A 25,185-nucleotide genomic window follows, 5' to 3' on the forward strand; every position below is an offset into this window, starting at 1 on the left:
TCCCACAAGACCTGAAATATTTACTATCTAAATCTTTACTGAAAGAGTTTGCTGACGTCTAGTCTAGCTGGCCATTTGTCTCACTAAAAATTGACACTTCCATTACAACAGGAGAAGTATGGGTATTTTTGTTATTTTTAAGCTTATTATAGAAATTAAAAAACATTTTAATAAGTAGAGAGAGAAAAAAATGAAATTGGTTTACCGGCCGACCAGCTAGAAGAATGGATACTAGGGAATATATTAGTTTCCTAGGGATGCCATAACAAAGTACCACAAACTGGGTAGCTCAGAGCAACAGAAATTTATTTTCCCCCGGTTCTGGAGGCCAGAAGTCAAACATCAATGTGTCAGCAAAGCCATGCTCCCACTGAAGTTGCTAGGGAAGGATTTGTTTCAGGACTCTCCCCTAGCTTCTGGAAGTCTCAGGCATTCCCTCCACTTGTAAAAGGACATCCTTTCCCTATGTCTCTTCATGTAGACTTGTCTCTGTGCATATCTATATCTGTGTCCAAATTTCCCATTCTTAGAAGGACACTAGTTGAATTGCATTAGGGTCCACCCTAATAACCTCTTGATTAATTTGATTACCTCTGTAAAAACTGTACTTCCAAATACAGTCACATTCTGAGGTACTAGGTATTAGGACTTCAACATATCTTTCTTGAGGGGACACAATTCAGCCCACAACAGAGGAAACACTAGCTGTCTCTGGGACTTCATTAGCATCTTCTAAACTAAACAGATGTCCTATGAGACCTCTTTGGAAAAAGTCTGGGAAATAGTACACACAAGACAAATCTTCCTGAAGATTCACCACACCCATTAACATTCCATAAACTCTGAGAAGTCTTCTTGTAAAACCTGCTTAACTCAAAACTTCCCAAATTATTTAACTCATAGACCCTAGGGCTGCAGCTTTGGAAAGAAAGTAAATAGCAGATAAGAAGAGAATCACGGATTTGGAAACATGATAAACTTGTAAGGGGACAATAGATGATAGAGGTCACAGAAATTTTTAATGGTGACCAGGAACTTAGGATGAAAGAAAAAAAAATTCTCAATATAATTAGCTGCTGCCTGTTCAATGTACAGAAACTCTGATGTGCTTTATCTACATCTGCTGTTCTTGAATAGCTATGCAGGGTTACCACCCTTCTGGATCTTGCTCCAATTCCCTAGGAGAATATTATGTGTCCTTCAAGGACCCCAGCTCCCTAGGTTTGTAAGGAGTTCCGATTTCCAATGTCACAATTTTGGAAATGAAAGTTTCTACTGTAGCTGTCTTGGTCTCCAAGTGGGAGATGTCTCTGAGTGGGACAGACAATAGAATTTCAGAGATATAAGTAACTTAATTATAAGTAATTTCATTCCTCCATAGTTTAGGGTCAAAGCTAGATCTTCCACCAACTCCATTTCCAAGTCCCAATGTGTTAATCGTGGGGTGTGCTTGTATGTGAGTGTGGGCACTGGTATATGTAACCTACAAACCCTTGCAAAGACTGAGAAGAAACTTCCCTCTGCATTTGCCTAGGCATCCTCTTGTGCATGGGTGTAGAGGTATGGGGAGCAAGGACATGCCATGGATGTGAGGTAGGCAAAGCTTGAGGTTAGAAAGAGACAGAAATGAAATGACATATTAGTAACCAGTTTCTGCAAAGGCAAGTTGGATGATTCAGTCTCTAGCACCTCTGGCTAGAGGGTTAGGGTGTCCTGTGAGTCAGGTAATCTGTGAGCAATTAGGCGTTTCTTTGGCCCAGGGAAGCGTCACACTAGAGGCGATGGTGAGTCTCACCTTGTATAATGAGAGAAGTATTCATATTCACATCTTCAGGACTCCCTATGCAGATGAGAACATCAGGGTTTGGAAGCTTGTAGATGTGCTAGGTGGGAGAACCGCACCCAGATATAGAGAAAGTATGAGGAGGGCTGCAGAGGCTCCCTTGACCTTCCCTGAGCACCACACTTTTCTTGGCTCCACACCTTTTACTCTCCCATCACCTCTGCTTCTGAGGGTAAAGCAAACTAAATGAAATGGTTTCCATAGACCACAAGGGGGTGGTTCTATTTTCCTTTCTGAAGATTTCTTTTTTCTTTGGAAGTCATGCCCCCTTTTATTAAAAAAATTTTTTTTAAGTTCGTTTGTTTATTTTGAGAGAGAGAACATGAGTTTGAGCGGGGTGGGATAGAGAGAGGGAGAGAGAAAGAATCCCAATCAAGCTCCATGTTGTCAACTTAGAGCCCAGTGTGGGGCTTGAACTCATGAAACGTGAGATCTGACCTGAGCTGAAATTGAGTCTGCCACTGAACCAACTGAGTCACCGAGATGCCCCTCACTCCCCCTTTAATGCCTCAGGGAATTAAATGACAACTGGACTCTGACTTTGACTTTTACCAAATAACAAGCACATTTGAATAACTAAAGGTCCACAGAAATTTGATCAGCCAAAGGACCATGCAGAACGGGTGCTGGTTTTCACTCAAGAACCTGGGATTTGGGTTATGACTGGTGATCTTGGAGAAGTCATTTTTTTCTCTCTGAGCCTCAGTTTCCTAATTTGCAAAGTGGAGATAATGTAATCTCTAACTGCCTATCAGGATTAGGATGGTCAAACTAGATCCTATATGAGATCATTGTAATTTATAAAGTTTTGTGTCATATTATTGTTATTTTTCCATGAATAAAAGGATTAGAATAGTAGTTCCATTCTCACTCTCATTAATTCTTGCCTCATCATCATCTTCCTCACCCAAGTCATGAACTCTGGGATTCAGGAGCCACCCAACATGTGAAGACTTTGCATATAACTTCTTCTTCCTTTGAACTTTAGAACAGGAGCTCATCTCTGTATGTTAAAATCACCCAGCAACTAGGCACCAGTATCTCTCATGAACATAGAGGTAAGAATTCTCAACAATCTAGTAGCAAATCAAATCTTAACAATGTATAAAAAGAATTATCTATCACAGCTAAGTGGGATTTAGCTCATGAATGCAAGTCTGGTTCAACATTTAAAAATCAATTAATGTAATCTGCCACATGAACAGACTAAAAAAGAAGAAAAATTACATCTCATACCAATATATGGACAAAATCCAACACCCATTCATGATAACAAAACAAAACAAAACAAAACAACTCTTGTCAAACTAGGAATAGAGGGAATTTCCTCAACTTGATAAAGAATATCTACAAAAATCCACAGCTAACATCTTACTTAAGTGAATAACTAGAGTGTTTTCTGCTAAGATCAAGAGCAAAGCAAGTATGTCCCCTCTCATCACTCCTTTTCAACATCATACTGGAAGTTTTAGCTAATATAACAAAACAAAACAAAAATGATATAAAAGGCATACAGATTGGGAAAGAAGAAATAAGCTGGTTTTGTTTACAGCTGACATGATTGTCTCTGTAGGAAATCCAAAAGAATCAACAAAAAAACTCCTAGAACTAATAAATGATTTTAGAAAGTCGCTCACTGATCTGTAGCAAGAAGGGCAAATTTCTGGAATATATGCTGCAAACTCACTTGTCCTGTCACCCATGGCAGACCTCACTGACCTTTCCCAAACTCTTTCCTAGTGAGCCCAGACATGGCCTTAGGATCCTTCTCAGCCCATCAGGTGGGCATCAATAATTGATCAGAGTTTGCCAGTGGAATCCCCTTTGTCATCTCTGCTTTATAGATTCACCCCATCTCCAAACCAGGGTCGGCTTTGCTGGATCTTCTTCCCCCTAGTCCTGCCTCCTTCTCCATGACTTGAAAAGTTTGGTGTTTTCACAGGAAAGCTCTCCAACAGAGAGGCTGAACAGACTCTGTGACAGCTGCTCAGGCTCTAGGACAAAGCTGTACCTTCATACTGTGCTTAGTCTTTAGCTCTCAAGGACTTTCTGCAAACATTAACTCATTTATTTGAAAAGTCTGGGGCTATGAGGACTAATGAGATAATGCTGATGAAACACTCTGTGTTCCCAAGATGAAAGACAGCAGGCTATTCATATAAAAGGCATTTTTAGAGGCTACTGAAAATTCTCACAGGGGTTGGCTGCCTTTTTTGCTTTGCTGTGAATATTGTTTAAGGCCAGGAGACAAGGCCTCACTACTGTTCTTTAGAGAAGGCTCGGTGATGTGGGAGGGGTAGCGGTGAGAACAGCTTGGTAGCACTCCTGCATCTATCACTTTCTAGTTTTATTATCTTAAGCAAGTTTCTTAATGTCTCTTAGCTTATTTTCCCTCCTATGTCCAATGGGAATGATAACGTCTGGTTCAGATAATGTATGTGAGAATAGACACTTGATGTCAGCTCTTCTAAGGAGTTGGGCCAGCTTGGGCTGATTTTATAGAGCCACACAAGCAGTATATTTGCACTTTAGTAAGAGGAAATGTAGAGGATGGTGATGATTAAAAATCCAGAAAAGAGCCTTTCTCTGACTAACACGAGAATTAGGAGTTCTCAACTCTTTTAGAAATCCCCCTTATTGATCTTTAATTAAAAACAAGAGCCATGATGAGCCCAGCATGGCTCTAGAAGTCAGGTTGTATCCATTCAGACAGCTGACCTCTCTATTCAAAACATACCAAGTGGTTACTCCACACCAAGCTAAATAATGGGGATGAAAAACAAAGCTGTCATTTTCCCAATGTGTGAGAAGAAATCCCTGCTGCAAAATACAGATAACACATTTCATTAATTCTAGGATGCACATTTTTATCACACTGTAACATACCTGAAATTGGAGTGCATCTTAGACCTATCACAGTTTAAATAACAGCATTTCCTTCTTTTATTAATGCATCACAGAATAAATGGAGCATCTTGCAAATGATGACATCAGATTCAGTGAAATACAGCAATAGCTATCTCTCAGGACTATTTGCGGGTTAAAGGGAGTAAATTGGAAAAGCACCTGTATTTATGATCTACTGATTCATAGCAGATAACCCCAAAATTTAGCAGCTTAAAGCAATAAACTTTTTTTTTTCCTCATGGTTTCGGTGGCCAGGAATCCAGGAGCAGTTTAACTCAGGTTCTAGGTCAGGGTTGCTTATGAGGCTGCAAAGGGAACTGGGTCTACTGTCATCTGAGGTTTGACTGGGCATGGAGGATCCACTTCCAAGATCATTCATGAAGCTGTCAGCTGGAGGCTTTAGTCTCTACAATGTAGCCTTCTCCATTGAGCTGCTTATGACAAGGCATCTGGCTGATCCTAGAGTCAGTGGGGTGTGTGTATGTGTGTGTGTGAAAGAGAGAGACAGAGACAGAGAGAAAGTCCCAAGATGAAAAGATTGAAGCTGCAGGTGTTTATACCTAGTCTTGGAAGTTACATACTGTCTCTTCTGCCACATTCTGTTGGTTACACAGACCAACACTGGTACAAGATAGGAGGGTGAGGATGGGTGTCATCTTGGAGACTATCATAGTACCTAACACACTGAAGGATGAAAAGAAAGTCAGAAATAAATATTAGTTTTTCTCCCTGTGTAGTACTCTCCTTTTTACCTCCTATAAATTCTGTTGGAAGAGATTGGGTCTTTAGGTTTATACCACCATCCAATTCATACTTTCAGTTTGCATAGCTATCTAGCTGGAGTGGCAAATGTAATGAAAGTGAAAGGATGTCAAAGAGAAGTTTCTGTGTTTGACAACTTGGTGTGGCTGGGGATGGAGACCTTCCCTTCTGGCTTGTGTTCAAAATGGAGAATCTTAGGATTTTACTGATCTCTCTTTATAAAAAAAATGCATCCAAACTTTAGAGGCTAATCATCCAAGAGAACTCAGCCACCTTAGGGCTTCTGACCTTCATAGAAGGATGGTTTGGCACCACATGATGGCCTAAATACAAGAGCTCGCAGGATCTCAGACCTGGAATCTTTTGTTTGGATGCAAGGAAACTGGCTAAGCAAATCATCATTTGCCAGTGTAGTGAAAAAAATAAACAGATGATTATAAAATTCTGGAGCCATCAAATCCTGATTTCCAAGTATTATTGGAAATAAGAAGCCTAGTTATTCACAAATGAATTTAGAGCAGGCCTGGATATTGTCCCATGTACCCTAAGTCTATGGTTCTGGAAGTGTGGTTCTGGCCCAGCATCATCAGAGTCACTTGGGAACTGATTTGAAATGCAAATTCTCAGTCCTCACTTCAGATCTGCTGAATCAGCCCACATGAGAGTGGAGCCCAGTGAAGCTTCTGTGTTTTAATAAGCAGGTGATTCTGATGCTTACTCAAGTTTGGGAACCACTGCTCATGGTAAAATCCTTTCCTCTGATGTAAGATATATCCCAACTGTCCCTCCATCTGCCCTCCACACACACACAAAGCAGAGCTGAATTACAGTGTTTGGGGATGCACTTGGGTAATACAATTATGAAGAAAAGTAAGGAAATGATTACTGTAAAATCAGGAGAGTGGTTACTTTTGGAGAAAAGGGAGGGAGATATGGGTTGTGTAGGAAGGCGCACATGGAGGGCTTCTGGGATAGGAATGTTACCCATTTGAAGGAGTGTGGGATCACCCGCTATGTGTCAAGCATGTGCTTTAGGAAGGTAGAGACAATGCAAATATGATGGCTGGGGATGGACACATTCACACCCCTAGTTCCAGCACAGAGTAGCAGTGCTATTCTTTTCACAAAAGTAGAGTCTCAAACAAATGAAACCCAGTAAAATATAGTGGTTTTCCCACACCAGCGATCAATTTTCCACTACTCTGAACATCAACAGTTGTCTGACATTTTTCTCTAATTTAATTCTGATTCTAATTACCTGGAGTTAGTGTCAGATTCCACGGATTTAAGAGCTCAGTCCCATAAGACTGTGTGATCTATGTATCTCCTGGCTGGGACAGCCATGCCTGGGGATGATATGACCTGATAAGATGGATGCTGGCTTCACTATACATAGATTTGGTGGGAACCCCTTATTGGGTTACTTTGCACCCAAGATGGAGAGAGGGACAGGGAAAGTGTAGAGCAGAGTGAGGTGACTCCAAAGACCAGCAGCAGTTTGAACTCAGCAGTCCTTGGAGAAAGATGTGTGTTCAGTGTGGAAGCAGATATTGAGGAGTCCACCTTAACCATTCGCTTTGACTTATTTCTATCTCCCATCCGGCTGCTACTTAATCCCTTGGCCCTCCTAGCCTGGTAGTATCTTCAGAAATGGAGATGCAGGGTAGTGTTGCAGAAAGAGCACTAGACTAGGGGTCAGGGCTTTCATCCCAGGCTTGCCCCCTGACTTGAGTAAGTTCACTCCCTTCTCAATGCCCGTGACATTAGACCAGACCATATATAAGCAGATTATAGTAAAAACACGCACAGGGCTGGAATTGGAATTGGAAGGATAAAATACCTCTAAGGGCATTGGATGTATTTCCCATCATGCAGATATTATATTACAGATCTATAACTTCATTGAAAAATAAAGATGATAGAATGAAAATGTATTTGGTATTATTTTATCGTAGCTTTGTAACAGGAGTTAATCTTTCTTGTATCTCTTTGTTTCTTTAGTGAGAGAAGTGGAAGTTACTTTTCCTAGTGCCAGGGTAGAAAATGGCTACGTGGACTTCCCCAGGGGAGTTTTCCCTTAGGAGGATACATATCAATTTACACTGTAGAAGACAGGTAAGTAAAGGGTGAGGAGCCCTGAACATCCAGGGAAAGATGAAATAGAGAGGCCCTTTATGTTTGGAGAGTTGGGGGGTAGGGGATAGGTGGTGGAACTAATGCTGCACTCCACCTCTTGGGGATCACTGGAGTGAAAGGACTGAGAGAATTCTGTAGACAGTGGAATCCATTCCGACTCAGAGATTCAGGGGCCAGCTCTGCGTGTACAGAGACTAAAAGAGCTGGGTTGAAAGGGTGGCCATATGAGGGCCTCTGACAGAGCCGGGTGCTGCAGGGTACTGTCCCTGAAGAGCCCTTATGGCCCCTTCAGAACAGAGCATGCTATGGGCCCCTCACAGCAGAGGAATCATTTTAAGGTCAACCAACTGGTCTTCAACAGCGACACCATGTGGCTGAGAGAAGTAAAGACAGCACTGGACTTGAAAGATCCAGGGTGAGCCTGCACCCAAAGGAACAGTGAGTGGGTGTACGTAGGTCAGGAGGAAGACTGACCTTTTTATTACTAGACTAGGTAAGGACTACAGTGATTTTGTTTGGTATTGGTACTTTGAGTTTTGGGAGCAATTCATACTAGTTAAATACATTCTATGATAAATGTTAAAAATAGATTTTACATTTCTGGAAATCTGTAACTACAATGTTTTGACTTTTGCAGGTTTTGCTGGAGCCTCTGAGCATCACACTGCAGACTACTGAACACAAGCATTGTTTGGTTTCCTCTTTCACTGCATGGTGTCCAACCTGTTTTTTGAAAAGGAAGAGGGAGAATGGAGGACTCAATTTTTGAATTTCAAATGAGATTACACCGGGGTCATTATATTTTTCTCTAAGGTACCTTTCAGCTCAAATGTCTATAGTTGTATATGGAACTTTTTAATGTTTTAAGACTCTCCTGGAAAAGTTATTCATGCTACTCACTGTGGACTTCTAGTTGATCAAATGTTTCATTTCGCTTCCAGCTGAATAGCACAGTATTGGTTTCTCAAAGCATTTATTTGTAAATGTATTAGGAATAAGACTGTGTTAACTAGTCAAATGGGTATAGTCCACGTGGTTTAGAGTGTCATACATTCAAACAAATAGGTAATGTGTGAGTCCCACTGTGTGTCAGGCATTGTTCTGGTCATGGAAGATAGAATGGTATAGAACAGAACATGGCACCTCCCTCAAGGAGTCTCCCTGGCTAGAGAGAACCACAAGATGCTCTAAGAGCAGAGAGAAGGAAGATCTGAGCCAGTCTCAGTTGCCAGCACTGATTTTGAGGGGCATAAAGGCACAGATAGATGAATGCCAACAACCAAGCATAGAACCAGCCCATGGAATCAATAATTTACATGTAGGCAGGCCTGCTCAGAAGTTGTAGTTGAGTGTTGGAATCAAGACTACTTGGGTTTGAATCCCAATTCCACCACTTAGCAGCTATATAATTTCAGGTATGTCACTAAAGCCCCAAGTACCCCTAGTTCCTTACCTGTGAATTGGAGAGGATATCTACCTCAGGAGAAGTTTAAATTAGAGAATATTGATAAAGTGTAATGTTGAGCAGCATTGCTGTATAAATTGAGCTTTATTTTAATAATAATAATAAATCAAAAATTTGTAGACCAATCAGATCATCAGTGAATTTTTGTTATATTTGAATCAGGATTGACCCATTTAATAAAGACTTGCTGGTTTAGACCAGATGAGATTTACCATATTTCTCTAATGCTCTCGATATTGACCTTGGCTGCATATCAGAGTCACCTGAAGAATCTTAAAGCTGATGCCTGGACTTCAACCCCAGAGTCTGATGCAATCAGTCTGGAGTATGCTTTGGGCTTCAGGGTTTTTAATCATGCAGCCCAGGTCTAGCTGAATATGGAAAGTGAGCAGATCTGTCCTTGGGTCACAGGCAACCAAGGCAGTTACTGATGACTTTCCCCTTATATACCTGCATTCTGAGCTAGAAGTTGTATTGGAAACAACCAGTGGGAGAGGGAGTCACTTCCACCAACTGGTGCTAAAAATTGACAGAGGCACCTGTACTTCTAACCCTGTGAGGCATTTGTTAGTCCTAACTGTACCAGGACGTGTTCCTCAGCCAGCAGCTATGGGATGCCTGAAATAGATGCAGTTAGAAAGGTGGATTCCAGGGACAGCTTTGCTATAGCCCAGGCAAGGGACTATCGACAAATCATTCTTCCTGCTCCATCTCGGTTTTGTTATCTGTGTCTGTTTACGGAGACGAGAATATTCTTTCCGTATGCCCATAGACCTGTTCTTAGGTCCATGAGTTATGCTGGTAAAGCACTTTGCAAGCCATAAAATACTGTATGAATGAAATAAAATACCCAGTAGAGATTTGACATTGCACTTTTTGAAACTAAAAACTGCTATTTTGTATAGTTTCTGCTGTCCAGAGCTAAGTTTTTAAATACCTTATACAAAGCTGTGATGATTGAGACCATTTTCTATAGCAATTCTATGTCCTAGGTTTCACAAAAACAAAACAGCAGTGAATTCTATTTTCTATTCTAATCAATAATTTATCGTGATAAACCTTTTGCAAAACACCATCTAAGGTGTGGGCCTACAGGGTAAAATGACTTCTTTTTTTTTATGGAAAAGTAATTACTGTAACGAGTTTTTGTTTTGTGGGAGGCTCTGTAAAGGAAATCTAATTCAAATGGAGTCAGAGAGCTGAAGGTAGAGCTCTCAAACTAAACCTCTGGCTGCAGCCCTTGTATTCCCAACAGGAAGAAACCTATACTTTACAACCCCAGCAGGAAGAAAGATTTTCACCTTACGTAGCAACAGCCAAGCCAATGAGAGACTGTTGCAATTCAGCCAATGAGAAGCCACTACCCTTTGAACTCCCAGTTTATTCAGATGGACTTTTTTGTTTATAACAGCCTCTCCCAACTCCAGCTTTCCTCTATAGAAGAACATTCCTCTCCTTTGTTCTCTGAACTTGGAGTATGGTTTTGGCATAGCTTGCCTGTCCTGAGTTGAAATTCTCTGCTATTCCCAAATAAACCCATTTTTTGCTGGTAAAATAACTGTCTTTTTTTTTTAAAGTTAACATATGTAAATATAAAGCACTTGGGGCCATGCAATTTTATTGAGGATAAAAAGTAACCAGAATTCAAATTAAGGGTTCTAATTAGTAATGTAAATTAGCAACATAAATTAGTGAGGTTTTTTTTTTGTTTTGGTTTGGTTTTGGGGATTTTTTTTTTTTTTTTTTTTTTGTAGAATTATTTCCTTTCAGGTTATGGAGACGTTAGAGAACATTTATTTTTCTTAAAAAACACAATTCAACTAAGTAAATTTTAAAGATCTTACTAACTTTATTCAGAGATTCATGAACCCGGCAGCACCCAAGCTACCAAATAAAAAGGAGCCCCGAGTAATTGTACAATTCAAGAGGGCTGATAGACCAAAGTGAGCAGGAACAGAAAGTTACACTGGGCAAAAGCAGATTGGTTATTGCAAGGTTACCTTCCTTACAGCTAAGGGACGTGTTGGAGCTGGGTCAGGTTAGCTGCGCTGAGCAGACGAGCACTGATTGGTTGACCTGGGCCTTTCTTTCTTGGGAGGGCTGAACATAGAAACTTAGTTAAAAGTTTTGGTTTGCTGACATCAGACTGAATGTGAGTGACTCCACCTTGAGCCCAAACTGGTCACGTTACCACCTTTCTAAATCTGATTTGGACTGCCTAGCAAATACGCATTGTTGTATGTTCTTCCAGAGCTGTGTGTGCTGTGCTGTGAGCAGCTAGATGCCGATGTGGAGCTGGCAGGTAGGGACCACTGGAGAACTCTGCAGGCTGATCTCTTAATCTCATGCTGCAGGACAAGGTTATATGAAAAAGACAACTTTTCTATGGAAAAGTTAAAAGTATGTTGAGAGGCTACAGATTCCATGCAGTCACATTGCCCTCTTTGAATCCCAGTTTCAATTTTTACCAAGTGTGTGACTTCAGGCAAGTAATTTAACCTCTCTGTGCCTCAGTTTCGTCTTCTATTAGATGGAGGTAATAGAAGTAACTACATCATTAGGTTGTTATGAAGATTAAATGAGTTAATAAAGGTAAAATGATTAAAACAGTAGCTGGGACATAATAAATACCATGTAAGTGTTAAGTAAAATACACTTTTTAACACAGTGTTACAGCATCTGTAATTTACTCTAAGGCATATTGGTATAAACAAACTATAGGAGAATAAACTTTATTCTACATCTTCGTGGTGAAAAATTAACAATGAAATGCCCAATTTGAGAATCTACTTTCCGAGGATGGTTAGAGCAGAGCTTTGAATATTGCCAGATAAATCTATATCAGAAGGTAAGTGATTTGATTTAGTGTTAAAAAGAAAAAAATAGCGGGGTGCCTGGGTGGCTCAGTTGGTTAAGCGTCCAACTTTGGCTCAGGCCATGATCTTGTGGTTCCTGATTTCAGCCCTGTGTCCGGCTCTGTGCTGACAGCTCAGAGCCTGGAGCCTGCTTCGTATTCTATGTCTCCCTCTCTCTCTGCTCCTTCCCTGTTCATGCTCGCTCGTGCTCTCACTCTCTCTCTCAAAAATAAACATTTTAAAAAAAGAAAAAAATAATAAATGATGGTAACAGCAAAAAAGCAATTTGTTGAATAATATGCTTCATACACTGTCATTTACATTTATTCAAATGTACTGTCAAGTACATTTATTCACTCAACATATATTAAGAATCCACTACATTCCAAGTACAGTGAGAGGCGTGAGATACACATTGGTCTAAGATGGACGTGAAACCTGCCCTTTGGGGCTTCAAGATGAGACCTAAAGGATGAGGTGGTGCCCACCAGCCATGGCAGGTGGGGATAGAGTTCCAGGCAGTGGGAACAGCAAGGACAGGACCTGAGGGCAGGATACTCAGCAGGTTTGGGCAAACGAAAGGCAACTTGGATGGTCGGATAGTGGAGGGCAAGAGGATAGCAAGCAGCAGATGACTCTCTGGGAGTGTTTTTGCTTGATCTTCCCGAAGCACTGGACCTATTGAACCTTGAAATTGTATCCCCCTTGATTTCCACGTTGCCTCTACCACTTGATTTTCTCCCTTCTTATACAAGGTTAGTGTTCCCCAAATTCATATCTACTCAGAATATGACCTTATTTGGAAATAGGGTCTTTGCTGATGTAATTAGGCAAATGATTACATGGATTACATGGATTAAAGTGGGCCCTAAATCCAAGGATAGGTGTTCTTATAAGAGGCCCATGTGAAGATGCATAGAGAGATGAAGGCCACGTTATTACAGAGCCAAGATTGGAGCGATGCAGCACAAGCCAAGGACTGCCAAGAATTGTCACCACCACCACTGCTGGCATATAGGCATGGAACAGTCTCCCTCAGAACCTCCAAGGAACCAAACCTGCTGGCACCTGAATTCAGACCTCTAGTTTCCCAAACTGTGAGACAGTAAAGTTTCTGTTGTTTTATAACACCTGGTTTGTGGTAATTTGTTATGGCAGCCCTAGGAAACTGACATACATCTCTTCAACTGTACATTCTCAGTCCTTTTCCTGGTTTCTCCTTCCCGTTCATACCCTTGGTGTCATCCAAGGCCTCTATCCTTGTTGATACTCACTTCTTACATCCTGTCCTTGGCACCTATTGGCAAACAGCCTTACTCTCCACCCAAGGCAAACAGGAAAGAAGTCTGGGAGTTAGCCAATAGGGTTTCCTCTATTTCAGCTTCCACATTCAGTTAGTCACCAAGTCCCATGAACACTGCACTCTTTTTAAAAATTATTTTTCAAGAAGAATGGGTGGGTAATACTTGCACGTGATTTTAAAAGATATAACATGAATAGATAAATACACAGACCAATGGAACAGACTAGACATTCCAAAATAGATCCAAACATATATAGAAATTTATTAAAGAATAAAGATAGTCACTAGAAAAAATATTTACTTAAAAAACTGGTGTGGGGGGGCACCTGGGTGGTTCAGTCAGTTAAATGTCTGACTTTGGCTCAGGTCATAAACTCATGCTTTGTGGGTTCAAGCCCCACAGAGGGATCTGTGCTGACAGCTTAGAGCCTGGAGCCTGCTTCGGATTCTGTGTCTCCCTCTCTCTCTGCCCCTTCCCACTCGTGCTCTGTCTCTCCCTCTATCTCAAAAATAAATATTAAAAAAAATTTTTTTAATGGTGTAGGGACAACTGGATAGCCATTTCAAAAAAAGATAAAATTAAATCTTTTGTATTTTTTTAAATTTTATTTTTTATCTTTTAAAACTTACATCCAAATTAGTTAGCATATAGTGAAACAATGATTTTAGGAGTAGATTCCTTAATGCCCCTTACCCATTTAGCCATCCCCCTTCCCACAACCCCTCCAACAACCCTCAGTTTGTGCTCCATATTTATGAGTCTCTTTTGTCCCCCTCCCTGTTTTTATATTATTTTTGTTTCCCTTCCCTTATATTCATCTGTTTTGTCTCTTAAAGTCCTCATATGAGTAAAGTCATATGATTTTTGTCTTTCTCTGACTAATTTTACTTAGCATAATACCCTCCAGTTCCATCCACGTAGTTGCAAATGGCAAGATTTCATTCTTTTTGATTGCCAAGTAATACTCCATTGTATATATATACCACTTCTTCGTTATCCATTCATCCATCGATGGACATTTGGGCTCTTTCCATACTTTGGCTATTGTTGATAGTTCTGCTATAAACATGGGGTGCATGTGCCCCTTCGAAACAGTACACCTGTATCCCGTGGATAAATACCTGGTCATGCAATTGCTGGGTCATAGGGTCGTTCTATTTTTAGTTTTTTGAGGAACCTCCATACTGTTTTCCAGAGTGGCTGCACCAGTTTGCATTCCCACCAGCAAGGCAGAAGAGATCCTCTTTCTCTGCATCCTCGCCAACATCTGTTGTTGCCTGGGTTGTTAATGTTAGCCATTCTGACAGTTGTGAGGTGGTATCTCATTGTGGTGTTGATTTGTATTTCCCTGATGATGAGTGATGTGGAGCATTTTTTCACGTGTCAGTTGGCCATCTGGATGTCTTCCTTGGAGAAGTGTCTATTCGTGTCTTTTGCCCATTTCTTCACTGGATTATTTGTTTTTTGGGTGTTGAGTTTGATAAGTTCTTTATAGATTTTGGATACCAACCCTTTATCTGATATGTGGTTTGCAAATATCTTCTCCCATTCTGTCGGCTGCCTTCTAGTTATGCTGATTGTTTCCTTCACTGTGCAGAAGCTTTTTATTTTGATGAGGTCCTAATAGTTCATTTTTGCTTTTGTTTCTCTTGCCTCTGGAGACGTGTTGAGTAAGAAGTTGCTGTGGCTAAGATCTAAGAGGTTTTTGCTTGCTTTCTCCTTGAGGATTTTGATGGCTTCTTGTCTTACATATAGGTCTTTCATCCATTTTGAGTTTCTTTTTGAGTTATTATTTTCTTACAAGAAAGTGGTCCAGGTTCATTCTTCTGCATGTCGCTGTCCAGCTTTCCCAGTCCCACTTGCTGAAGACACTGTCTTTATTCCATTGGATACTCTTTCCTGCTTTGTCAAAGATTAATTGACCATACATTTGTAGGTCCATTTCTGGGTTCTCTATTCTGTTCCATTGATCTGAGTGTCTGTTCTTGTGCCAGTACCATACTGTCTTGATGATTACAACTTTGTAGTATAGCTTGAAGTCTGGGATTGTGATGCTTCCTGCTTTGGTTTTCTTTTTCAAGATTGCTTTGGCTATTCAGGGTCTTTTCTCATTCCATACAAATTTAAGGATTGTTTGTTCTAGCTCTGTGAAGAATGCTGGTGTTATTTTGATAGGGATTGCATTGAATATGTAGATTGCTTTGGATAGTATTGACATTTTAACAATATTTGTTCTTCCTACTCAGGAGCATGGCATCTTTTTCCATTTTTTTGTGTCTTCTTCAATTTCTTTCATAAGCTTTCTATAGTTATTCAGTGTATAGATTTTCCATCTCTTTGCTTAGATTTATTCTGAAGTATTTTATGGGGTTTTTTTTGTGCAACTGTAAATGGGATCGATCCCTTGATTTCTCTTTCTGTCACTTCATTGTTGGTGTATAGGAATGCAACCGATTTCTGTGCGTTGATTTTATATCCTGCAACTTTGCTGAATTCATGAATCAGTTCTAGCAGTTTTTTGGTGGAATCTTTTGGGTTTTCCGTGTAGAATATCATGTCATCTGCGAAGAGTGAAAGTTTGACCTCCTCCTGGCCAATTTGGATGCCTTTTATTTCTTTGTGTTGTCTGACTGCAGAGGCTAAGACTTCTAATACTATGTTGAATAACAGTAGCGACAGTGGACATCCCTGTCTTGTTCCTGACCTTTGGGGGAAAGCTCTCAGTTTTTCCCCATTGAGGATGATATTAGCGTTGGGTCATTCATATATGGCTTTTATGATCTCGAGGTATGATCTTTCTATCTCTACTTTCTTAAGGGTTTTTACCAAAAAAGGGTGCTGTAAAAACTAAATCTTTACCTCATACCATGGACCAGAATAGATTCCAAATGAATCAGTAACCTAAATGCAAAAAAAAAAAAAAAAAAAAAGCATGAAAGAAAACATAACCAGGTTTGGAAAGAACTTCTTAAAGCTATAAAACAAGATCCCAACACAACAATAGAAAATCTTGATAAATTCAACTATATATATATATATATATATATATATATATATATATATATGTTTTTTTTTTGGCAAGGCATACAACATCACAAAGAAAGCCAAAAGGCAAATGACAAATTGGTGGAAAATACTTGCCACTTACATTGGGACTAATCTTTTTAATATATAAAGAGTGCTTAAAAGTAAAAAAGAATGGAATGTAAGACCTGATAGAAAAATGGACGAAATCATAAACAGACAATATGAAAAAGGGATATACAGTTGACCCTTTTTTTTTAATGATTATTTTTGAGAGAGAGAGAGAGACAGAGTATGAGAGGGGGAGGGGCAGAGAGAGAGGGAGACACAGAATCCAAAGCAGGTTCCAGGCTTCAAGCTATCAGCACAGGCCCTCCACGGGGCTCGAACCCATGAACTGTGAGATTATGACCTGAGTCAAAGTGCCATACTTAACCGACTAAACAACCCAGCCACCCCATAGTTGACTCTTAAATATGTAAAAAGATGTTGACATTTACTCAGAATAAATGCAAATTAAAATTATACAGAGATATAATTTCTCACCTACCAGATTGACAACAATTCAAAAACTTGGAAAATATACTCTGTTGGTGAGGCTATGGGGAAATAAACACTTCCATACAATGCCTATGGGACTGCAAAATGATACAGACCCGGGTGAAGGGAATTGGACAATTCTTTTTTTTTTTAATTTTTTTTTTCAACGTTTATTTATTTTTGGGACAGAGAGAGACAGAGCATGAACGGGGGAGGGGCAGAGAGAGAGGGAGACACAGAATCGGAAACAGGCTCCAGGCTCTGAGCCATCAGCCCAGAGCCTGACGCGGGGCTCGAACTCACGGACCACGAGATCGTGACCTGGCTGAAGTGAGAAGCTTAACCGACTGCGCCACCCAGGCTCCCCTGGACAATTCTTAATAATAATTATGTATTTACCCAGGAAAACCACTTATAGGAAATTACCTTGAAAGGGAACTTTCATAAATATGAAAGAATGTGTGTACAATATTCCTCATTACAATATGACTTGTAATAGTAAGATAGTGGAAACAATCCACATGACTACCAATAAATTAAACTGTGGTACAGCTACAGGAGTACTATGCAGTCATAATTTAAAAAATATGAAATATTTCTATAACCTGATATGGAGTGGTTTCCAGTATGATATTATTAAGTGAAAAAAATGAGGTGTAAAAAACAAGGAAACATAAAATAAATATATATATTTATATATATATACATACATATAAATATATATTTATTTATTTATATATGTACACATATATATGTTTTTGTTTATTTTTTGCAAAAAAAAAAAAAGGGAACACAAGAAGGATAAAACCAAGACTAATGAAAATATCTACTTCTGGGGATGGTAGGAACAGAGCAAAGAAAAGGGATGAGAGTGGCATTTCTTTCCTTTTTATATTGTTCTGATTTTTGAACCAAGTAAAAGTGGTCCATAAAACAATTCAATAAAATGTAGTAAAAAGATTTTTTAAATCAAAACCTAAAATCAAATATAAAAAGAAGCAAATGAATCTCTATCAAATTACTATCAAGATTTCTTTGCACTCCCTTTTGTTCTCATGTATCTTAGTAAAGACATACAGAGGACTGTGTTCAAAGGTACTTGAATTACCCTGTTCTGTACTTTACACAGTACCATGATTGCCCATCCTTGGTGTCCTTAATTGTAAAGAAAAAAGGAGATTACAAAACATCTAAACTCTACTTCATAGATTTAAGATGGTATGAACATTAGAATTGAGATTCTCAAGCTATTTTGTATATACAATATTGTAGAATACAGCAAAAAGGTAAATATGTGAATGCAATTAGGAGCCAAGATTTTCAGAGTGGTCATGTAGAATATTCTTGGTCTTAGAAGATGCCTACTGAAGTTTTTCCAGTGAAGTTCATGATGTCTACAACTGTCTTTTAAATGATTCGGAAATAAAAAACATGTGAGAAACATAGAGCAAAGAGAGCAAAATATGAGCAACTGATGAATCTAGCTGAAGAATAGTGATCTTTGGATAATTCTAATTTTTTCAATTTTTCTAAGTTCAAAATTGCAATAAAAATTTTAGAACAAGCAATATATCTCATTGGCATTTTATAAAACACGTTTTGCTATTAACTCTAATCAGAAATACATCATTTATAGCAATAAAAGTAAGCTAGATTTTTGCTCCATTAAGAATCAGCAGGGGTGCCTGGGTGGCTCAGTCCATTGAGCAACTTATTTCGGCTCAGGTCATGATCTCGCATATGATGAGTTTGAGCCTTGCATCAGGCTCTGTGCTGACAGCTCAGAGCCTGGAGCCTGCTTTGGATTCTGTGTCTGCCTCTCTCTCTGCCCCTCCCCTCACTCATGCTCTGTCTCTCTCTGTCTCAAAAATAAATATAAACATTAAAAAAAATTTAAAGAATCAGCAGTAAAATATCAAGGGCTTAGAAAATCAAAGGTTTATTTCTTGCTCATGCCATCTACCCATCACCCAGTCTGTGCAAGAGGAGAAAGAGAACTGTGGAAGGTCTCCCACAAATAATGAATTGCTTGACTAGAAATGTCACACACAACTCATTAATCACATGACCTAACTCACCCCTATAGGGAGTGAGACATTGGGAAATACCTGATGAGCAGTGTAAATGATTATCACCTCGCTCGTTCACTATGTTTCATGCCACAGTAAACATTGATAGATGTGAGAAGTTAATACAGTGTAGAGATTAAGAACACAGGTTCTGCAGCCAGATTACCCGTTACTAGCTCAATCACTTGCTAGCTAATCTTGGGCAAGTTACTTAATCTCTTTGTGCCTCATTTTCTTCAGGTGTAAAAATTGGGCCTAATAATAAGTAACTGAGGAAAGATTAGGTAAGTTAACATAGTTAAAGCATTTAGAACAATGGCTGACATATAACTATCATCAACATTATTATTTTATAGTATGAAACTCAAGATAATGCATTAAAGAAATTTCTCAATGTCCCTCCTCCAAAGCAAACAGTGCAGAGATTTACAGTGAAAAGTGAGTTACTCTCTCACATCTGAGCCTCATCAATCAGTTTTTCTCCCCAGATATGATTGTTACCAGCTGTGGCATTTATTGGCTGGAATTTATTGCCTTCCCGCTCCCATCTCCCCATCATCTCTCTGCTTCTGACAAATGAAGCATCTTTCCTTGCCCCCTGACAGAATGTTAAGCTTTGGCAGTAGAGGACACTGGTGGGACTCTGGAGGAAAGATGGGCTTCTCTTCCTGGTTCTGGTGGGTTTTCTGTTCTTGCACGTGTGGCTGGGAAGGTGTGTGGGAGACCCAGTGATGGTGGGGGCCCCAGCTGGCTTTCCCAGGGCCAGCTCAGCAACCCTCCTGTAAGCAGTTTATTTCCTGGCAGGTTTCCACCGCGGCCAACTAGTGGCCCAGCCAGCTTCTCATCAAGTTCAACAGCACTCTCCGTGGCAGTTTCCCAGAGAATTCCATCAGTAACCCCCAGCAAGTGATTTCTTTCCTACCAGCCGCAGACGACTGGTTCCTCACTGGAGGTATTTCCAGCTTGTCAGCCCTGGACTGTCAACCAGCTCTGACTCAAGACAACCCAGCAAAATACTGCACCATGGCAGGGAAGGGGCTTCTTTTCTTTTCTCCAAGGAGGTCTCTGGGTCCAGCCTTGAGACTTCATCTTCCAAGTTCCTTCCTTTCTTGGGAACTCTTTCTCAGCTCTAAGAGTTCCCTTATTATCATTTAGTAAACTACCTGTAAATAACCACTTTTTCTCCAAGAACAATTTTGTGATTTATTCAGAAGACTGGCTTCCAGATCACGGTGGACAAGACCCAACTTGGCTGGAAGACACAGTCCTTGGCAGAACCACATGGACAGCTCAGATGGCCAAATTTTATTCTCAGAAAGGATCAGAGATGAAAATACCCTGATTTCCCTAACGCCTTGTTTCAGTATTCGGGAGGGTGTAACTCTCGTATTGAAAAGCAAATCGTTTCAAGAAAAAAATTCCACTATAGGGACGTTCTATAATATATGCAATTATGTCATGCAAATTCAACAATAGGCATCCAGCAGAATAGTAAAAATAACAATAATAACATAATAATAAGAGAAAAGACCGGATAAATGAATGAAAGTGCCAGGCAAGCTTTTACCTGTCGTTCTCCCAGCGTGGACCTGGGGGCCATTCTGTAAGCCTCTGCCTCTGAGTGCCTCTGTGCCCCAAGCATGAGTCTAGTGCTTAAATATCTACTGTTTTCATATAATATAGCTTCTAAACGCTGGCCAGCTTCTTCATCTGGTGTTCAACTGAACAAACAATAACCTTCTCCAACACCATAGAAAACCTGGCTGCTCTGGACTAATGGAAAAAACACAACAGTCTCCAATTTAATGTCTCTCAAGGGTTTTCACAGGTCATTTCTGACCATAGAAATGTGTGTTCCTCTCCAGAGTTCCACACACTATAGAGCTGCCCTACCACATCAGATAGGACTACCCTGGAGCCTCAAAGCTGACCAGAATCAGGTTTGGTCCATATTGTCAAGGCAAATATTTTCTGGAAGCCAGGACTAACCCTATGACTGGGTTCAGTAGGGGCCACCATGGAGGTAAGATTAAAGGCAAGTCAATCTTAACCATGCTATACCCCTTTTCTCATTCCCTTGACACTTGCCCCCCTGTAAAAAAAAAAAAAAAAAAAAAGAAAAAGCCCTAGAGAAAACATTTTTACTCTGATTGTGCTACCTGAATGAGATAGCTCTTTAATCCTCAGTAGACTAGCAACGATCAGTTTATTCCCTTAGCCAACAGCCCGCTAAAGATTGGGGGTGGGGATTCACAGATCCGGAAGGCTCAGCATCTTGGGGAACACCGAATCAGTTCTTGCTCTCTCTCAGCTTCTTCCCCACTGCACACAAACTTCCACTGCCCACAGAATGATGTCCAGTTTCAAGAATCTTTGTCTGCTGGACCAGGACGAGCTGAGTCCCCCAAGCAGGGTCTGGTTCTCACTCACCTGCAGGTATGCCCAGCACTGAGCACAGTTAATGGCACATAAGCCAAATGGAGCTCATGAATGAATGGCAACTGAGTGAAAATGTAACCCATAGAAAACACAGGCACCATATGTGCAAGTCTTGGTACAGTCTCATGTCAAAGTAAAGAAACAAAAAATTAACTGGAGAGCCCTTTATTATTTTTTTAAGTTTGTTTATATTGAGAGAGAAAGAGACAGCATGAGTGGGGAAGGGGCAGAGAGAGGGGGAGGGAGGGAAAATCTCAAGCAGGCTCTATGCTGCCAGAGCAGAGCCTGTTGCAGGGCTTGAATCCATGAAACCATGAGATCATGACCTGAGCCAAAACCAAGAGTCAGATGCTTAACTGACTGAGTCACCCAGGCACCCCAACTGGAGAGCCCTGTAGATCTTTGCCAAGTTTCTCAAGGAATACCAAAAAACTCTGTTTATAATGTAAAACAAACTTATGAACTTATATCTCACCTCCATGGCAGAGGTGGCCCCAAATCTCTCTCAAATTACCCCCAATTTTTTTTTAACTTTCCTTATTCCCTTCCCAAGTCCCTTTCCAAACACAGCTTCCACTCTTTCCTAGAAGTACAGAGTAGCTGCTTAAAAATGCAAGCTCTGGGGCTTACCTTGATGGTTTCAAATTTCTGTCACCATTTAACTGGAACAGGTGCTTGGCATGTGGTAAGTGCTCAATAAATGCAACTGGTTATTTAAATCCTACTGGCTTCTCCAATATCTTTTCTTTCTTTTTTTTTTTTTTTTTTTTAACTTGGCCTCTTTTTCCATTAATACAAAAGAAATGTCTATTAGTTTTCCAGGGCTTCCCAAACAAATCGCCACAAACGTGGTGGCTTAAAACAACAGGAATTTATTCTCTTGCATCTCTGGAGGCCAGAAGTCCAAAGTCAAGGTGTTGGTAGGGCTGTTCCTCTCCAGAGCTCTAGGGGAGACTCTGTTCTTTGCTTCTTCAAGCTCTCGTCGACTTTCAGCATCCCCCGGTTTGCAGCTGCATCACTCCAACAGCTGCCTCTGTCTCCACATGGCTTTCTCCTGTGTGTATCTCCTCTGCGTGTCCACGGGAGTTTTGTCATTGAGTTTAAGGCCCACCCAGATAATACAAGATGATCTCATTTCAAGAATTCAGCCTGCTGTGAAATGACCCTGGGTCCTTCCTCTTGTGGGTAGCGAGTGGGGAAAGACTGGATATACCTGTGATTTAATTTTTTTTCTTTTACCCTTGTCATGATGAAGATATCAAATCAGCAGCCAGCATCGACTACTTGGGAACCTGGGATGAAGCCCTGCACTCAGCCGAACACGATTCAAAGTGATCTTCCAGGGCCATGAAGAGGTTCTGGAACGCCATAGCTGCCCGGTGGAGGAAGCACTCCAGAAGTTGCCTGCAGGGTTGCGTGCAGGAACACGCAGTACCCGAAAGCACCGCAGGAGCCGTTGGGCAAGCAGCCGTCCCAGTGGTAGTGCTTTGTGCCAGGCAAGTTGATGTTACAGCAGCCAGGCCTTTCTTTCACAAATGTATTCTAGCTCATCTGTGATGAGGTGCTTCCCTTGGATGGAGTCCCGGCACCAGGAAAACTGCTGCTGCCCAAACGAAAACGAACTTTCTACAGAATGGGCGGTCATGGTCTTGAACCTGGAGGAGATTCCAATCTCTCACTGCCCTCTCCTCCTGCCTGAAGGTGCTGGTGAGGAAGTGGAGAGACAGCGCCAGAAGACCAGGGTCAGAACCTACCTCCTCCGGAGGAGCCAGTGCCACACCGGCTGACTATTCAAATATTAGGTCATTACTGTCTCCTGAATGGACCCTGACAGATAAAACAGCTTCTGGTCATAGTCTTCCAGAGATATTCTATGGCTGTGCTCTGTGTGTGTGTGTGTGTGTGTGTGTGTGTGTGTGTCTGTCTGTGTGTGTCTGTGTGTCTGTGTGTGTGACATTTCTTTTGTTGCATAATTAGCAATATTCTGTACAATGTTTTCTTTTTCTTTTTAAATTTCTTTTAATGTTTATTTTTGAGAGAGAGAGAGAGAAAAAAAAAGAGAGAGAGTGGGGGAGGGGAAGACAGAGGGAGACACAGAATCTGAAGCAGTTTCTAGGCTCTGAGCTGTCAGTACAGAGCATGACGCTGGACTCGAACTCACCTAGTATGAGATCATGATGAAAACCTAAGTCCTAAGCTTAACCGTCTGAGCCACCCGGTGCCCCCGTTTTCTTTTCTTTCTTTCTTTTTTTATAACTCGCCATCATTGCATATAGGCACACATATATTTGTCTCATGTTTAACAACTACATAGTATTCTGTTGTACAGATATGTCATCATTTACTTAACCATTTTCCTATTGGAAAATTAGATTATTTCCACTCTTTTCTCCTTACAAATACTACAGTAGTATTTTTTTTTTTTATTAAGAGAGAGGGTGAAAGTGAGCAAGGGCAGAGAGAGAGGGGGCTCAGCTGAAGCGGGACTCATGTTCTCCAGAACCCAGGCCTGAGCTCACCCAATAGGGGGCTCATGCTCACAAACCAGGATATCATAACCTGAGTGGAAGTCAGATGTTTAACAACTGAGCCACCCAGGCACCCGCACAGTAGTATTCTTTTTTTTTTTTTTTTTGGATGGTAGGTTTTTTTTTTTTAATTTATATTTTATTTTTTTAATTTACATCCAAGTTAGCACATAGTGCAACAATGATTTCAGGAGTAGATTCCTTAATGCCCCTTACACATTTATCCCATCCTCCCCCCACAAGCCCTCCAGTACCCTGTTTATTCTCCATATTTAAGAGTCTCTTATGTTTTTCCCCCTCCCTGTTTTTATATTATTTTTGCTTCGTTTCCCTTGTGTTCATCTGTTCTGTGTCTTAAAGACCTCATATGAGTGAAGTCATGTGAATTTGTATTTCTCCGACTAATTTCACTTAGCATAATACCCTCCAGTTCCATCCACGTAGTTGTGAATGACAAGGTTTAATTCTTTTTGATTACAGAGTAATACTCCATTGTATATATATACCACTTCTTCGTTATCCATTCATCCATCAATCGACATTTCGGCTCTTTCCATACTTTGGCTATTGCTGATAGTGCTGCTATAAACATGGGGTGCATGTGCCCCTTCGAAACAGTACACCTGTATCCTGTGGATAAATGCCTAGTCATGCAATTGCTGGGTCATAGGGTCGTTCTATCTTTAGTTTTTTGAGGAACCTCCATACTGTTGTCCAGAGTGGCTGCACCAGTTTGCATTCCCACCAGCAGGGCAAAAGAGATCCTCTTTCTCTGCATCCTCGCCAACATCTGTTGTTGCCTGGGTTGTTAATGTTAGCCATTCTGACAGTTGTGAGGTGGTATCTCATTGTGCTTTTGATTTGTATTTCCCTGATGATGAGTGATGTGGAGCATTTTTTCATGTGTCAGTTGGCCACCTGGATGTCTCCTTTGGAGAAGTGTCTCTGTCTTTTGCCCATTTCTTCACTGGATTATTTGTTTTTTGGGTGTTGAGTTTTATAAATTCTTTATAGATTTTGGATACTACCTCTTTATCTGATATGTGGTTTGCAAATATCTTCTCCCATTCTGTCGGTTGCCTTTTAGTTTTGCTGATTGTTTCCTTCACTGTGCAGAAGGTTTTTATTTTGATGAGGTCCTAATAGTTCATTTTTGCTTTTGTTTCTCTTGCCTCTGGAGATATGTTAAGTAAGAAGTTGCTGTGGCCAAGGTCAAAGAGATTTTTGCCTTCTTTCTCCTCAAGGATTTTGATGGGTTCCTGTCTTACATTTAGGTCCTTCACCCATTTTGAGTTTATTTTTGTATATGGTGT

At 40.5% G+C, this 25,185-nt stretch overlaps 1 long non-coding RNA gene and 1 pseudogene across 1 annotated transcript; one reads left to right on the forward strand and one right to left on the reverse strand.

Annotated features, from left to right (window-relative positions):
* Positions 1 to 6,483: 6,483 nt before the first annotated feature.
* On the forward strand, positions 6,484 to 21,482 carry LOC123611418. The gene is made up of 3 exons (XR_006718658.1): positions 6,484 to 7,627; positions 8,286 to 8,461; positions 20,771 to 21,482. It is a non-coding gene; the product is annotated as an uncharacterized LOC123611418 (long non-coding RNA).
* A 1,142-nt stretch (positions 21,483 to 22,624) lies between these two features.
* On the reverse strand, positions 22,625 to 23,112 carry LOC123610387 (annotated as a pseudogene).
* Between the last annotated feature and the right edge of the window lie 2,073 nt (positions 23,113 to 25,185).

The sequence above is a fragment of the Leopardus geoffroyi genome, chromosome C2, assembly GCF_018350155.1.
Source record: "Leopardus geoffroyi isolate Oge1 chromosome C2, O.geoffroyi_Oge1_pat1.0, whole genome shotgun sequence".
Lineage (NCBI taxonomy): Eukaryota > Metazoa > Chordata > Mammalia > Carnivora > Felidae > Leopardus > Leopardus geoffroyi.